Genomic DNA, 17780 nt, shown 5'->3' on the forward strand with positions numbered 1-17780 from the left:
AGAGTTGCCTGGAAGCTAAGTCATGGTCACTGGAGTTCTTTGGTTTGAAACATTTCATCCAAATGTTCTGACCCAGGCTTCCCAAAAGCATGAAGCCAACTCCTTGTCCTAATAAAACCCCTCTTATTTAGTTTAAAGTGAATTCCTCTCCAGCAAAGTCCCAGCCAACAGTCTTTCAAAAGATTTCACAACTAGAGATCTTTATCAGGCTTGGAAAGCTGCCAGGCCGATATCTTCCAAACGCCACTCTGTAGCATACAATCCTTGGCAATAAATCAGGAACAGATCTTCACCCTAATGAATTGAACTAATTGACTCCTGCAAACTCCATAACTTGATTCCCAGCTAATAAACTGGAGTGGTAGTGAGCATCCTGATGAATGCACAAAACACACACTCTGCTAGAGAGAAATTCCCTGAGGATGGCTCGATCACGAGTCCAAAAACTGAAAAGACAAAACCTCTGGCCCCAGTGACCAATCCTCATTAGATCCTGCAACATTATCCTGGGACACTTATATTTTCCTTCATTCATGATCCTAACAATTATGTTTGCTGAGTTTGGGTTATGGTTTCATGTGCTTTATATGTCTAGCCTATGAATTGCAAGTCTACTTTACTGTTTTTTTAAACATGTTTTTAAGTGTTTGGAAATATTTTAATCGGTTTGGAAAACCTTTTCAATGATTGGCAATAGACTGATGATTCATAGCCTAAGCTGCTTTTATGTTTATCCAGAAATAAGTTGCCAATCTCACTCGGTCTTCTGTCTTCTCCATTTACCATATGGAACAGCCTTCAGCCGCTGTAAGCAGGAAGGAAATAAATTCAAGCAAGTAGTACTTTATCCATCTTAGCTTCCTTCTCAAGCAGCTTGAAGCTTAGGAGACCACAGCCAAAGAGGCAGGTGCACTGGGGGCAGACAGAATATATAAAATTTATTTTTATATTGGCTTTCCCTCCTACTTTTTCATCAAACCAAGATGGCTAACGATACACAGAAAAGTAAAATTGAAAAGTACAACTAAAAAAAATAAACGCAAGCCAAGAAAAATAGAATTTTCAGCAATGGTTTTAAGATTAACTCTCTGTTATGTTGTAGTGAAGGTTTTCCATTAATATTATGTCTGTCGTTATAGTTTGTCGCTGCCATGAAGTTATAACTCTTTGCCTGTATTGTATTCAGAAACTACTTTTCTTAACTTAAAGTTTTTAGATCTTGACTCAAATATGTTTTCCAAGCTTTCCAAGAAAAAGTTTCATATATAATATATCTTCAGGCTGGTGTTATGGGCTTAAAGTGTGATCGGAGCTGCCATCCCTCTACAAACCTTGGGGGGGGGGGGAGTGCTGGCCCCGTTTCAGCAAGTGGATTGATTGGATGTGTGGCTGTATCATGTTGGTAGATTGGTGCTGATTGGCGCTGGCTGTGGGTCCATTGTTGTTTTGTGTTGTAACGGCCCGGGTGGTGGGTGGGGCTTGTTTGTTTACCAGGGCTGGTTTCCAGATGTCTGGTAGGCGGGAGGTATCGTCACGTTTATTCATGTTGTGGGGGTGTTTCTCTATTTCGATAGCTTCCATAATTATTCTCTTGTTGAAGTGTTCAGTTTTGGAGATTAACCTGGTACCTTCAAAATTAATTTCATGCCCTGTAGCTTTAAGGTGCTGGAAAAGGGAGGGCGTTTTTTCTTTTTTTCTTACTGCGTTCTTGTGTTCTGTGATGCGTGCATTTATTCTCCTGTTCGTTTGTCCTATGTATGTTGCAGGGCAGATTTTGCATGGTATTTCGTAGACTCCTTGGTTTTCTAGCTGGATTTTGTCTTCGGGGTTTCTTAAGATGTTGGCTATTTTTTGGTCAGTGGTGAAGGCTGTCCTGATATTGTGCTTGTGGAGAATTTTGCTGATTTTATCTGTGGTACCTTTGATGTAAGGGAGGAGGGCGATGCTGTTGTCCTGTTCTGTTTTTCGGGTTTTGGGGGGAGTCTCCCTATGGATTAGGTTGGTAATTGAAAAACCTATATATATATAATTTAAATAAATGACAGTTGCAACTATCTGATTTAAAGGGAAGTTTCTTTTCAGTTGAATATGGAGGGAAGTTTCAAATCTGAGCTCCATATTCTATACCCACACAGAAGAGTCCAGGAGTCAGTTTCTTCTTGTCACCTACATTCATACTGGGTCAATGGTGGAATTCAAAATTTTTACTACTGGTTCTGTGGGCGTGGCATGGCTTGGTGGGCGTGGCTTGTTGGGCATGGCTTGTTGGGCATGGCAGGGGAAGGATACTGCAAAATCTCCATTCCCTCCCCACCCCACTAACCTGCATTCCAGGTTCGTTCTCCTGTTCAAGGTAACAGAAGAAGACCCAGCTGATTAGCTGGGACTCAGGAGGCAGCAAATAGATGGGGGCAGGGCCAGTCAGAGGTGGTATTTTCTGGTTCTCCGAACTACTCAAAATTTCTGCTACTGGTTCACCAGAACCAGTCACAACTGGCTGAATACTAACTCTGTATTGGTAATGAAGACCTTCAAAGTCTTCCAACCTTGTAATATCTTTAACAATACAGGTAACCTACAGGTAATCCTCAAGTTACAACAGTTCATTTAGTGACTGTATGAAGTTACAAGGGTATTGAAAAAAGTGACTTATGACCATGTTCCACGCTTACGACCATTGCATCTCCATGGTCATGTGATTTACATTCAGATGTTTGACAACTAGTTCCTATTTTTGATGGTTGCAGTGTCCCAGAGTCATATGACCATCTTTTGCGACCTTCCGACAAGCAAAGTCAATGGAGAAGTCCAATTTACTTAACAATTATATTACTAATTTAACAACTGCAGTGGGTCACTTAACAGATGGGGCAATTAAAGTTGTCAAATGGGACAAAACCTACTGAACAAATTTCTCACTTAATAAATTCTGGGCTCAATTGTGGTCGTAACTCAAGGGCTACCTGTAAATGCAACCTCTTCCAAAAACAACGTATTCTATGTCTTCTAAGATCATATTTTCGTGAGCTCTAGCAAAGCAAATAACTCTTTGGCTTCACAGTTTTTGTTTGTACCCTCTTGCAAATAGAATTAAGCAAACCAAGATATATGTGGGAAAGAACGGGTCAAAAAAATAAATCAAGATGGTTTTACCACCTCCATCGTGTGATCACAAATGCCATTTTAACTTTTCTGATCCATCCATGGATGGCCCTGTAAGCAAAGAAACTCTTACAATGAAGATCAGTGTGATTAATCATTGGCTCGCAAATAGGCCCAGCAAACTTATTTGTGTATCAATTTTACTAGAACTTGTGCTTCAAAGAGTGTTGGGCTGTTTTCATTATTCAACTTTTCTGTCACCTCACCATTTCCTTGTGGAACATTTGCTTCATGTTCTGCTTTGGAACACTTAACAGAGATGTTTTAGGAAGCTGTACCAAAAAAACAGATCTAGACAACATTCCATTTTGCCCTCAGAGCAGGGACTGGTGTTCATCAATATTCATTAACATTTGTTTACTCTTTTTTTCAATCAATTCTCTCTTTTCTCTAGCGCACTTCCCATTGAAAAGTTTGAATTAATCTCTCAAGCCCTACTTTGTGAGACATTTTAAGAAATGCTTAAATAATTGCCCAGTAAATTGTATTTACCCATTTCCTTTTCATTTATCTAGGGCTCCCACTGCAAACAAAAGAAAATATCACCCAATTCAACTTGTAAAATTAATATTCCTATTTGTCATTCACAGATGAAGTGGCTGAACTATGAGAAAAATCGCAGAAAGGACCATGATTATATATGATCTCTTTTGACTGACAGAACCTCAACAGAATATCAGTTATTAATCATCATCATTATCATCATCATCATCATCATCATCATCATCATCATCATCATCATCATCATCTCCATTTATTTACCAAAAAAACCTACTAGAAACCTACTAAACCTACTTGCTTTACCTCTTTAGTTTTAATTTTGGAATAGATTAACAAGTGTCTTTTCTCCTTCTGTTGGAAAGCTTCAGATAAGTTGTGGCAATATGCTGCTCCTGGGCAATGGACCAATTACATATTTTTTGGAGTATAGAATGCACCTTTTTCCCTCTAAAAAGAGGCTGCAAATCTGGGTGCATCTTATACACTGAATACAGCATTTCTTGCCTCCTGAAACCCCGCCCTCTTTACCAAAATGGTCGTGCATAGCCTTTAGGAGGCTTCCAGAGTGCTCCTAGGGGCTGGGGAGGGCAGAAATGAGAAAAAACTAGGCCATTTTTTGCTCAATTTTGTCCCCCCCCCCCCCCAGCCACCAGGAGCACTCTATAAGCCTCCTAAAGGCTATGCATGCCCTTTTTTCTCACAAAAAACAGGCCCATTTTTGCAAATAATGGGCCATTTTTTTCTCGTTTTTGGCTTCCATCCCACCCCCAGGAACACTCTACTAGCTTCCTAAAGTCTATTCCTTTTTTGAAAGGAAGTCTACAGAGTGCAAAAACCTTTTTTTTAATCTGCCTCTTCAAAATCTTGGTGCGCCTTATACTCCGGTGCATCTTATACTCTGAAAAAATATGGTAATTAATTAATTTACTCATTCTATTGCCAACATTGTTACAATATCTCCAAGATTCATTTCCACATTTTGAAAAATTTCCCTGCAAAAACTAAGTGTTGAATTTACACATAGATTGGAATATATATAGCGATAGAAATGATCTGTTGGAAGAGATCAGTCCTTTGTCTTTTGATTCCATTCCATTCGGGGGAAGAGGCACAACAGAAGAATATTTTTTTTACTAAGCTGTTCTGACCCCCTCCTCTTGTATACCAAGACACTCCGACACAAAGTCTCTTCAAAGATGTTTATTGACATACAGGTTCCACCTTGGCAGCAATCCAGCCTGCCAAGGTCAAGATAGCACTCTGGGCAGCAATCCAGCTACAGCGACACCCCTTGGCAGCAATCCAGCTACCAAGCTCCAGATAATCACCTTAGCAGCACTCCTGCCTGCCAAGGTCCAGGGAACAGATTGACAGCAATCCAGGTAAACCCTTTGGCAGCAATCCAGCCTGCCAAAGTACGACACAGATCTGAGCTTCTCCAACTCCAATGATCAGTTGATTCCTGCAAAGGGTGTGTCCACAAGCAGTCCCTTTATAGTCTGGAGAGGAGTCTAATGATCAGCAGCTGAGAGCCATTACCTCCTGTAATTGCTCAATTGCTCCTTACGCCGGGTAGCACGTCGGTAACGAGCATTTAATAGCTCACTGCTGATGTCTGACTCACTGTCCTGTGACTCCTCCCCACTGCTCCAAGGCATGACATCAGGAGCCCCCTTCCTTTGGCTTTCACCACTGCTCCATGCCTCAGGTGCCCCCTGGTGGCCAACCAGCCTCTCTGCGCCCTGCTCAGCGTCGGAACCCTGTCCAGGGTCCCCCACCTCCTCTTGAGCCGACTCAGAGGACACCTCGCTGTCGGAGTCTGGTGGCAACTCCAACGACTCCTGCTGGGCCACAACACTAAGCCTTTACTGACATATGAAATGTTAGGCTAGTCTGACCAAAGAGTAGTTTGTTTTTTTAATCTGGGTTCCTTGAGTTCTCCAGAAGTGGTCTTTGTGCATGTGTGTCAGTGGTGGTATTCAGCCGGTTTGGACCGGTTTGAGCAAACTGGTAGTGGTGACCTGTGAGTGGGCCTGCCCACCCGCCCCGGCGCTATGCTGTCCTATTTAGCCATGCTCATGCGTGCAAGCCCCGCGTGTGAGCAAAGCACCTGCATGTGCATGAGCGGAACCAGTGGTAAGATTATGGGAAACCCACCTCTAGGGTGTGTGTGTGTGCGCACGCATGCATGTGCATAAACAGTAAATACTTCTGCTAAAACAATTTCCTGATCTTTTGTGGTGCAGCTAACCACTGCAACTCTGTCACAGAAAGCCTAGACCATTAACACTAAGAAATTAGATAGAGTAATATGGCTTTTTTTATCCATACTGAAATTCTGCAATACTTATTTAAGTTTTCAATTGAAATCTCCCTTTTAATCCCTGTGTTTGGCTCAGATCCAATTGCACTGAACATGACCTACATTGGGGAACAATTCCTGGCTATCACTGGTGGGCGTGGCAGGGGAAGGATACTGTAAAATCTCCATTCCCTTCCCACTCCAGGAGAAGGATACTGTAAAAATCTCAATTCCCTCCCCACTCCAGGGGAAGGATACTGTAAAATTTCCATTTTGTAAAATCTCCATTCCCTTCCCACTCCACGGGGAGGAATACTGTAAAATCTCCATTCCCTCCCCACTCCATGGGAAGGCTACTGTAAAATCTCCACCACCACCCCACTTCAGGGGAAGGATACTGTAAAATCTCCATTCCCACCCCACTCTGGGGCCAGCCAGAGGAGGTATTTGCTGGTTCTCCAAACTACTCAAAATTTCCACTCCCGATTCTCCAGAACCTGTTAGAACCTGCTGAATTTCACCCCTGGTTGGAGTTTATTAAAATCTAACTAGGATCTCCAAATCTGCATTATACCTTTCCCTTAGGATGTGCTTATTTAAAGCAGCATGTTTATCGACTTTTGTTACAAATACTTATGTCATCAAAGTTGGAACTTAGTAGAAGCACCGTTACCCAATACTTTTCACCTTTTTTAAAAAAAATCTAAAATTGAACACATTGTTCTGGTAACTTCCATCATGTTGAAGGGCTCCTAGTTTCTTGAATGTGATTAATGGCTTCTTTCTGAGAAAGAAGAAAGATGGAGTCAAGTTTTATGAACATTTCTTACAATTATTTCCCCAGGAGAATTTCAGCCAAATGGCAGCTTACTCAATCTTGCTTTTCTTCCCTTGATAGGATTTTATCAAACACTTGCCAGCATGGTTTCCAGATGGGGCACATCTTCAGGCTGATATTTTGAAATGTTACCCATCTTTGAACGTTTGCCACATCAGCAAAACCACCAAGGCTAAAATTGGTCCAGGATGGATTGTCTTATTTAAATGTGAGTACTTTCAATAGAGTTGCTACGCTACCCCTGAGTGGCATTGACATAGGGTTCATTAATTCTGAGCCTTGAAAAATTTGAGCGGATTTATTTATTTCCTCTTGCTGTTTAGACTTTTCTTTTCAGGCCAATGTGACAATTTGCTTTATCAGGAGGGAAAAAAGCCTGTCAAATAATTTAGATTGATTAATGAATAGGTGAAACAATGCCAAATTGAATTTGGGTTGGTCACCAGGATCATAGATTTACTCTTCCAAGCTTTTGGACTCATGCTGGAGCCCATCTTCAGGGAATTTCTCTACTGGAATCTGTGCTTTGGACTGTTCTGTGAATTGTGTTTATGTGGTGCCTTCCTATTGGCTGATTGGTGTGTTAATGGCTGGCAATTTCCAGTAGATAAATTCACTGAACTTGGGCTCCAACATGAGTACCAAAGCTCGGAAGAGTAAATATTTAGTCCCAGTGACCAACCCAAATTCAACTTCGCATTATTATCCTGGGACATCAGAGGTAGTATTTTGCTGATTCTTACCATTTCGGGCAAACTGGTAGTGGCTGCTGCTGGAGGCTCTGCCTGCCTACCCCAATGTAATATGTGACCTTCTGCGCATGCACATTTGCGAACCAGTAGCAAAGGTAAGTGAATCCCACCATTTGCCTTCATTCATGAGGTGAAATATAAATATATTTGTAGTTTATCAAACCTGTACAATAGATATTTTGCTTCCTCAGCTACTGAAAGTCATATTTTTCTGTGGGTGGGTGGGTGGGTCCTACGGCCTATTATTTTTACATTTCAAAGAGAATTTTAACTTAAACTACTCGTTTTGGGAAGTGGGAAAGTGGGAGTGTCAGATAAAATTGAACTTTTAAGTGAGGTAAATATTTCTCAAGAAATAAGTTCCCTTATCTTCCATTTTGTTCAGAGTGGGTAATTCACTTATTGGTGAGAATATCAACACTTATTTTGAGTCAACATATGTCAGCTTCCGAAGGAATGGTCTGTGTTCAAAGTTTTTAATAATATAGAACATATAGAATATTATATGACTTTATTTTTATGAATATAGTTCTTTCCTTAAAATAGGCATTACCTACCGTATTTTTCAGAGTATAAGATGCACCTTTTTCCCTCAAAAAAGAGGCTGAAAATCTGGGTGCATCTTACACACTGAATACAGCATTTTTTGCCTCTCGAAACCCCGCCCCCTTCATCACAATGGCCATTCATAGATTTTAGGAGGCTTTCAGAGAGCTCCTGGGGCTAGAGAGGGCAGAAATGAGTGAAAATGGTCCAATTTTTGCCCCCCCCCAGCCCCCAGCAGCACTCTATAAGCTTCCTAAAGGCTATCCATGCTCTTCTTGTGGACTTCTTGTGGGCTGTTTTGGGGAAGTTTGCAGAATGCAAAAACTTTTTTTAAAAAAATTTCTTCTTTAAAACCTTGCTGCGTCTTATACTCTGAAAAATACGGTACTTTTTATTAACTGCAATTATCCCAAAGTGCAACTCTGAAGTAGGATTAAAAATCAATTAATGTAATAGCCATTAAATTGCAGCATTTTAAAAGCCAGAAGAACAGGGATTATGAGAGACAACAAGCTCAGTAAAAAATCCAGGTGAATGCATTTTCAGTTTTTGCTGAAAGTTTATAAGGAACGTTTATAAGGAACCTGCTGGAACTGAATAGGGGTGTCAAACTCTGGCCCGTGGGGTGCTTAAATCTGGCCCATAGGGCTACCCTGGAAGCAGCGAAGAACCGGCCGCAGGGCCTCTGCTAGTGAAAATGGATCTTGGGAGGGTGGATGACCTCATGTCTTCTCTTGTCTGGAGAGAGGTTACAAAGTACTGGTATACTTGCCACTCTGTTGTTGATGCTGCTTTTCACAGAGCCATCTTCTGTTCTCCAAATGAACCCCGGAATTTGCATTTCTTCCATTATTCGAGTAGAATTCCTAAGCCCCAAATAACCAGGTTGAAAGTCTTTTGTATAGCAGAAGATCCAGGGTGTACATAATTAGATGTAAATTGTATAAATGAGCAACAAGTGGAAAAGGAAGTCCAATTTGGCCTCTTCTTATCTTTCCTTGATAAGCACAAGATGAGCATACCCTGCTGTTTTTCATTTGGAATGCAGCAGCCCTTGACAATTGTCAGAAAAAGCCTAGGTGAAAATTATTTTGTTCCCCTTTTATTGCAAACCTCTGATTTTAGCAGTTTGTGAGATAAGTGGTATTTCACAATATTTCTCCTCTTTGAAGTTTGATCTGTAATCCACCTGTCCTATTCTCAATTTTTAGGGAATATTCCACAGCTGCTGACCATCAATCCATAAACAATCGTTCAGATGCTATTTTTCACCCTTATATTGCCCCATCTATAGATGAGCAGTGGCTCAGTGGCTACAACGCTGAGCTTGTCTTTAACTTTAACTTTTATTTAATTTATAGACCGCACCCTCTCCCAGAAGGGACTCGGGGCGGTGTACAGTCATATTGTCGATCAGAAAGGTCAGTAGTTTGGCAGTTCAAATCCCTAGCACTGCCTAATGGTGTGAGCTCCCATTACTTGTCCCAGCTTCTGCCAATCTAGCAGTTTGAAAGCACATAAAAATCCAAGTAGAAAAATAGGGACCACTTTAGTGGAAAGTAACAGTGTTCCATACACCTTTGGCATTTAGTCATGCCGTCCACATGACCATAGAGATGTCTTCGGATAGTGCTGGCTCCTCGGCTTTGAAATGGAGATGAGCACCGCCCCCTAGAGTCGGGGAACAGCTAGCAGATATGTGTGAGGGGAACCTTTACCGTATAGATGATAGATAGAGTGAGTGAGTGATTGAGTGTGTGAGTGAGTAGATTGATAGGTAGACAAACCGACCACAAATGAACTTGGGGTAAAGTAATGTTATTTTTCTTAATTCAGAGATGAAGTATCGTAACTGATAGTTTCAGGAGGGAAAAGCCTAAATTACTAGCCTGGTGAATAATTATTTTCCCTGCTCCAACACTAGCTCATTATTTAAGAGATTAATTAGACTTGCAGAATCTGTCTATCCACTGACATTCATATGCTGCATTCCTTATTCATATGCAGGAAGAAAAAAAAAAACATGCCCAAAATGCTTTTGCAAAAATAAATAGCATAATTTACTAGGGAAATGATATAAAGTACCTTATTTTCTTTTCCAGATGGATTATAAACTACCCCCTCTGGAGTTTCCCATCTTTTCCTGTCTCCCCACCCCATTCCCAGTGAAGCATAATGCAAAAATGTGCATTTCATCAAAGAAGCAGCAACTTTTCATTCGTTATAGTATTTTAAAGCTCTGCTTTGGGAATTGTATATAAATTGCTCAACACCCAAACATTGCAACATTTTTTTTTTTTTGTTTGTATCTTTTTGAGCAAAGGAAAAAGAAAACCCATTTGATTTAAAAATAAGCTCTCAAACTCACTGGTGCTGGAATACTGCAGAGGCTTTTTCAGTTCGATTCAATGTATTGTGGTCAAAGACAAGTACAGATAATGAAGAAACGAAATTTAAGAGAGAGTTAAAATAGATTATTGAAATAACCTAAGTTTAATAAGTGAGATCCAGGATATAGTTTACATTAAATTATAATGTAAAAATTAAAATGACATTAAGTATGATATCTAAACTTTTAACAAAGGAAAGGTATTTGTTTCTTTTAATGACCCTATAATCCCTTGCATTGGGGTGGAGTCGGGGTGACAGAATGGAGCTCAAGTGTTTACTGGCCAGATGCCCTTCCTGACGCCTACGCAAAGTTCACAGCAGACAATTACTCCTTGCACCCAGAGAGAGAAATATCTATTACCTAGGATAAAACTCACAGCCTGATTGTGAGGCAAGAACTCCCTCTCTAGGCCACTGCACCACTCCAACAAGATAAAGGTATCTAAAACTATTAATATCAGCAAAGCTATAATATCTAACATTTAAATGGATTATAGTTACAGAGAATGAATTGCAGGATATTGGTCCATCACAGTTCTGTGTATCTTCTCTGCTGCTGTACAAAACCTAGCTATATGCAAAGTAATTTGTTTATAAGCAGCAATTGCAATCATTTTGATATTTGGTGGGTAGGTATATTTAGAATTTAAGGGCATTCTCAGGGGCCTATTGCAAAACATCATCCATGGGTGGATAGGCGTGATTCATGCAACATGCTAGATTAGGCTAAAATGGGGGGAGGAGTTGATGGTTCAGTAGAGTGTAGGAGCTTAGCTTTTATCATAGCTTGTTGTGTATGCTATTCCACTCCAATAACACATGGTATGGCTGGCTTGTTTGTATTTGTACCTGTATGTTTATTGTTTGCATTTGTTTAGGAGCAAGGATGATGCTAAGCTGGGTAAACAGTCACAAAGCACATTTGTCCTCATTTATTTTGATTCCGTCTCAAGCCTATCCATCCAAGATGCAAATGTAGCTTTTTTTAAAGCAAGTTTTTGAAGAAAATGCTATTTTGCAAATATTTAGTCTCTGGATTTGGCAGTATGATGTTGGTAATGATGATGGCGATAATGACAACAATGGATTTACTAAAACAAACAAGGAACCAAATAAACACATTCAAACAAACCCACCTTACTGGATATATATCTTTGCACAATGCTGTCATTGTCTGCTGACATAACCTCCCCCCCCCCTCTCTCTCTCTCTCTGCTGTGAGTGTGTGAGTGTGTGTGCATTAGATAGTGAGCAGCAGGCCAGCTTTCATACTTTTCTTTTTCATCTTCAGCAAAGAGGTTCCTTATATTTTTTTTCCCTTCCAGCTATCAAAGTGACATCATCAACATATCAAAGGTAATTGATTTTTTCCTCCAGCAATTTTAATTCCAATTACCAGTTCTTCTAGTCCAACATTTCCCATGACATTAGCAAACAGCTTAAGGTAATGATATATAACCTTGATAAACCCTTTCCCCAATTTTGAACTATTTGGTTGCTTCATATTCCAATCTATCTGTTCCTTTGTGGTCATCATACAAATTCTTCAAGGTTCACATACTTTTGAAGGCTATCCATAATTTTCTTTTTACAATCAAAAGCATTTGTATAATCAATAAAAGGAACCATTTTTCGAATGCCCTGGTTTTTTTCCCCCATTATGGATGCTAATGATTCAATATCAGGAAATACTGTCATTTCTGTATATGTACATATTATACATCTGGCAATTCTTGATCCAAGTACTGTTGAAATCCAATTTTTAAATGTTTGAGCATTATTATACCATCATGTGAGAAGAATGTAGTTCTTTGGGAACGTGTCGTTTTTAAGTACTGCCTTTCTACTGAATAGAAAATGTTATTTTCCAGATCTTGGCCACTGATATTTTCCATCTTTGCTTACATAGTGTAAGCAGCAATTTAACTGAATCTTTAACAATGTCCAGAAGTCTTCAGCACTCTAACAAATCTAGTAGCTTAAATTGCCAGGCTTATATCTTCTTGTTCTAATGAATTGATTTGTCTTCTTTACTTCAAGGAAGTAATTTTGGAATAAGTTCAGGAGTCACAGGAGCTACCAAGTCTTACTTTGGCTGACTAATAATAATCCTCACTCCTAAAAGAGGTTTTGTTTAGTTTACACTAGAATCCAATACAAAGACTTAGATTTGTATGGAAGGAGGAAAGTGAAAAAATCTATACAAGTATTCAACAATAGTCAGAACCTGAATGAGAGAATTTAGAGCTTCATCACAGGTCTAAAGGACTCTAGAGAAATGTATTTTCTCATTAGCTACTAATTCTTTGGGCAATTTAACAATATAAACAGAACTAAGTTGGTTCAAACTAAAGACCATATAGTCCAACAATCTTTTCTTCAATGACTCTGAAGAAGACTGGGAACATAATATGACTGCAATAGTGAGTCTTACAAAATGGCTACATGATGGACTAGGTCAGTACAGCAATCTAACATTGTATTTGTCTTTTTAAAGGAATGGAAGTGCTTAGTTTACTTTACACTCCCTTCAATAAGTATTTTTGGACATGATCAACTCTAGAACAGGTATAGAGCAGATATATCATATAGAGCTGAAAATATAAATAATTCTGGAATTACAACCACATTTTTTTTTAAATAAAATTTTATTGGTTTTTCAACATTTATAGGGAAAAGGGTAAATGGACAGGTATACAAATTTTGGCAGTTGCAAAGTGTGACAGGCGCCCCTCCCTCCATACTCATAGTATACATTTATATATAATGCATTGGTATATAATTGGTTACAATCAGCATGTTAGTTCTATTACTATTTTCAATCAGATTAGACATTACAGTATAAAATCCAGATATAATTCCATTATCACTTTCGGTCAGTTTATAATAATATGATTTTCTTGTTTATTTTTGTGATCTGAGTTTTCTTGCTATTGCCCCTTCTCCCTCCACTGGCAGAGCTCTGGCCCCTCCCGTGTCCTGTGTGTCCGTTGTAGTGTCTCGTGTTTTTTCTAGGTGTGTTTTGTTTTTTTCCATAAAGGCCTGCGCCTCTATGGGTGAATTGATTCTGATTCTTGTCTCCTCCCAGAATATCAGCATACCTTCAGGCATCAACCATCTGAACCACACCCCTTTCTGGTATAATTTATTCGCTAATTGCGAATAATTCTTCCTTTTTTCTCTAATCTTCTTAGGGATCTGCTTCAGAATGGTTATCTCCCTATCATGGTATGTCAATGCTTGCCCCCTTTGTACACCCAGAATTTCATCTCTTGTGCTTTTTCTAAGAAATTTAATGTGAACCTCCCTGGGTACATTGTGTGTTCTAGCATAGGCTGAATTCACTCTATAAACCAGGTCTATATCCCACCCCATCTGTTGTTTTTCTTTGTGTGTGTAGTAAGCCAGGATGTTTGTCATGATGTCCCTTATGTTTTCCCCATCTTCTTTTATAACATTTTGAAATCTAAGGTAATAGGACATTCTCTCAAATTCTATTTTCATCTGTTGGGTGTCAAGATCTTTGTTCCCTTTCTGCACAGCTTCTACCCCCCCCCTCACCTCCTCCACCCCCCCTTCCACAAGATTCAGTCTTTGTGAGTTCTTATATATTTGGGCTTGATTTTCTTTAATTTCATCTTTCATTTCCCTTAGCTGTTTCTTGATTTCCTCCTGGCCCTGTAAAATTTGTTGAAGCATTTGTTGAAAGTCCATCTCTGTAGTCTTAGGTTGCATCAGTTCTGTTATCTTTGACTGTGTGGCTGGACTGGATGTTGCAGATGTTGGAGCAGAAGTGGCAAAGCCAGGTTTTCCAGGAGGTGGTCTTTTGGGTGGCATCATTTATAACGTTAGAAGTTCAGTCCATATATAAGATAGACAGTTAGAAAAGAAGGGTAGCCAGGTGAGTTTCGGGAGCAGAAGAACCAGGCAGAAGAGAGTCTCTCTAATAAGTCTGGCAATAGATAGAAAGTTTCCCCTAGAAAGTTTAAAAAATACCAATCCACAAGAGATTCCTCTGGGAGACACGGAGACAAAGACCGGAAGCCTGAATTTTAAAGGTGGAGTCAGGTTTCACAGTTCATAAAGACAACGGAAGTGTGCCATCTTGCCCTGCCAGTTTTGGGCACAGAGGCATAACAAAGTTTTAAAAGTTCCAAAAGTCCTCAAATCATCAGTAATATGTAGAATTAAATTGAAGAGAAAATCATTTTAGCCTGGGTGAGGCTTCATTTGTTGGCTCTCCCCCCTCCTCCTTCCCTGGGGGCTGAGAGCAGAATTGTTCCTCGCCGCTTGTCCAAGGGGGGGGGGGAAAACCCCTCCCTCCAGCCGCGCCTCCAAAATGCACCGAAAGTTAAGATTTTAAAAAGCTGAGTAATTCTTCCGTGCAGAGTAGGGAATGAAGAGAGAAGCAACCTCACCGCACTGCAGCTGCTTCCTTCTATTGTTGCATTCTCCAGTCAGCTTGTAGCGAGGTGCGAGGCGCAGAAACGCGAAGCGCCCTCCGAGTTTGCTCCCTGGTGCCTTGGGCGCGCGAGAGACCTCCCGCCGGCCGCCGCCGCTGCAGGAGTCCTCTGCGATGCCGCCCCTCCGGCAGGACCCCTCTGCGGGGTGTCTTGTGCCCCCCAAGGAGTGGGGAAGCCCACCGGGGAGCCGGAGCGGGCAAGAAGCTGCCCGTCGCCATCGGCCGCCGGAACCGGAACCCCACAACCACATTTTTTGTTGCTAAGCAAGTCAAGTGAATTCTGCCCCATTTTATGAGGCACATTTGTTGCCGCATTTGTTATGCGAATCTGGATTCCTCATTGACTTGTCAGAAGGTGGCAAAAGATGTTCACATGACCCCAGGACACTGCAACCATCATAAATATGAGTTGGTTGTCAAGTGTCTGAATTTCGATCACATGATCATGGGGATTCTGCAATAGTTGTGTGAAAAATGGTCATAAGTCACTGTTTTCAGTCCCATTGTGAATTCGAACAATCACTAAAAAGCTGTTATAAGTTGAGTTGCCTTTCACAAAGCTTTAAAAACTTGGCTGTGTAACATGGAATGGGTGAAGGGCCCTGTTACCTGGCTTTACTAATAGCTGAGTAATCATCACAGCTGCTGTTTATGCTTATTTATCTTGTGGGTGTTTTTATTGTTTTAATGTCTTTTAAATTGTTTTAATTATTTTAGAATTTTAGAACTGTAAGCTGTATAGAACTTGAGTAAATAAATAAAGTTATAGAAGTTGAGTAAATATCTATCTATCTATCTATCTATCTATCTATCTATCTATCTATCTATCTATCATCTATCTGTGTATATAATTTGTCGAAATGACCATCAGATCATTAGTATTTCTTATACAGTAATTAACACGTTCTGATGCTAAGGAGTTCTACTCTCCCTCCCCACCTGAAAAGAACTCTGTTCCAACTGCCAGTTGCCTTATATTAACACACTCTGATGCTTCCCACCTTCCCGCCTGAAAAGAACTCTGTTCCAACTGCCAGTTGCCTCACATTCCATTACCTCAGTTCAAACTGGCAGATGTTCCACTCCTTCACTCAGGAGCAGTCTGGGGCTCTTTATAGTACTAAACGTCAGTACCTCACCAAAATGTCTATGCCTTCACCTATGGAACTGCTTCTAAACTCAAGGCAGCGGGAGCAATATTACCTCATTGTTTTAATCACCGACCACCACTGAGCCAACGATTTGAACCATAGTGAACCAAATTTCTCTTGCATTGCCTGATCACATAGTTTCATTGCAAAGCATGGGTATCCAGCTAGTAAAGTTATAATTCTAATTTATTTTGCAGGTTTGAAGCTGATATAATAAAAAGAACAACAGATATAATCCAAAAAGTTCAGATTCATCTATGCAAGTCTGGATTGAAATAGGTGAAACACATATGGTTGGATGTTGCTAACATTATTTGTCTTCCCTGGAACGTATACAGTTCTCCTCCTTCTATAAGACAGGATATGATGTGATTGAGAAGCTGAACAACATAATGCTTCCAATTTTAGAAATGCGGGCATGTATTAATAGCGAGAAAGGAAGAGAATAAACTAATCTTGAAGAGATTTGGGGAAAAACTTTTGCCAAATTAATAAATTTGATTTGGAATTCCCAGTAGTTCAGAATAAGCTGACCCAGGAAATAAATCTGAAACAAAATGGCAGCTTTCCAGATCTGCCTTATCTTAGCGGAGCCTCATTTCATGTTGAGTGATTAGACACTTACTCAGCAGAAATAGCCTTAGGTTTTGTTGACCTTGGCAGAATCATAGGGGTTACATTTGCATACTTATTTACATGCGTGACTATAGCCTAAATTTTCTGGCACATTAAACACCAAAGCTGCCTATCTTCCTTATCTACGTGGATATATCTCTTTCTTTCCTTCAGTTAGAGACAATGTACTGAGTTCATTTACTTCAGGATCCACTGCCATTGGTAGAATTTAGTAATGTAAGAGAAAGAGACACAGTGAGAGATCAGAGATATACTGTATTTTTCAGAGTATAAGACGCACCAAGATTTTGAAGAGGCAAATTTTTAAAAAGGTTTTTGCACTCTGCAGACCTCCCAAAAACAGCCCCTTTTTCCGTGAAACCGGGCACATTTTTTTTTAAAAAAGGGCATGAATACCCTTTAGGAGGCTTGCAGAGTGCTCCTGAGTGTGGGGGGTCAAAAACGAGCAAAAATGACCCATTTTTCGCAAACATGGGCCCATTGTTTTGTCAAAAAAGGCCATGCATAGCCTTTAGGAGGCTTATACAGTGCTCTGGGGAAATGGCGGGGGGACTGAGCAAAAAATGGTCCTTTTTTGCTCATTTCTGCCCTCCCCAACCCCCAGGAGAACTCTGAAAGCCTCCTAAAGGCTCTGCACAGCCATTTTGGTGAAGGGGGTGGGGTTTCAGAAGGCAAAAAATGCTGTATTCAGTGTATAAGACGCACCGATATTTTCAGCCTCTTTTTTGAGGGAAAAAGATCCGTATTATTCTCTGAAAAATACAGTAACTATTAATGGTGGGTCTATGGATAAGCCATCATCCTATATATACATTCACATAATTATTATTCTTTTTTTTACATTCATAATTCTAATATATTTGTCATTCCATTTGTAGAATTGTAATATTCCATTCGGGTTGTTTTTTTTACCATCCCTCGCCTATTTTGACACCACTTTCTTCTCCTTTCCTTTTCTCCCTCCCTCCCTTCTCTACTTCCTTCCTTCCTTTTTTCCCTTCTTTCTTCCCTTACCTCTCCCCTCCTCCTCTCTTCCTCT

This window comes from Natrix helvetica, assembly GCF_964273705.1.
Source record: "Natrix helvetica genome assembly, chromosome: 4".
NCBI lineage: Eukaryota > Metazoa > Chordata > Lepidosauria > Squamata > Natricidae > Natrix > Natrix helvetica.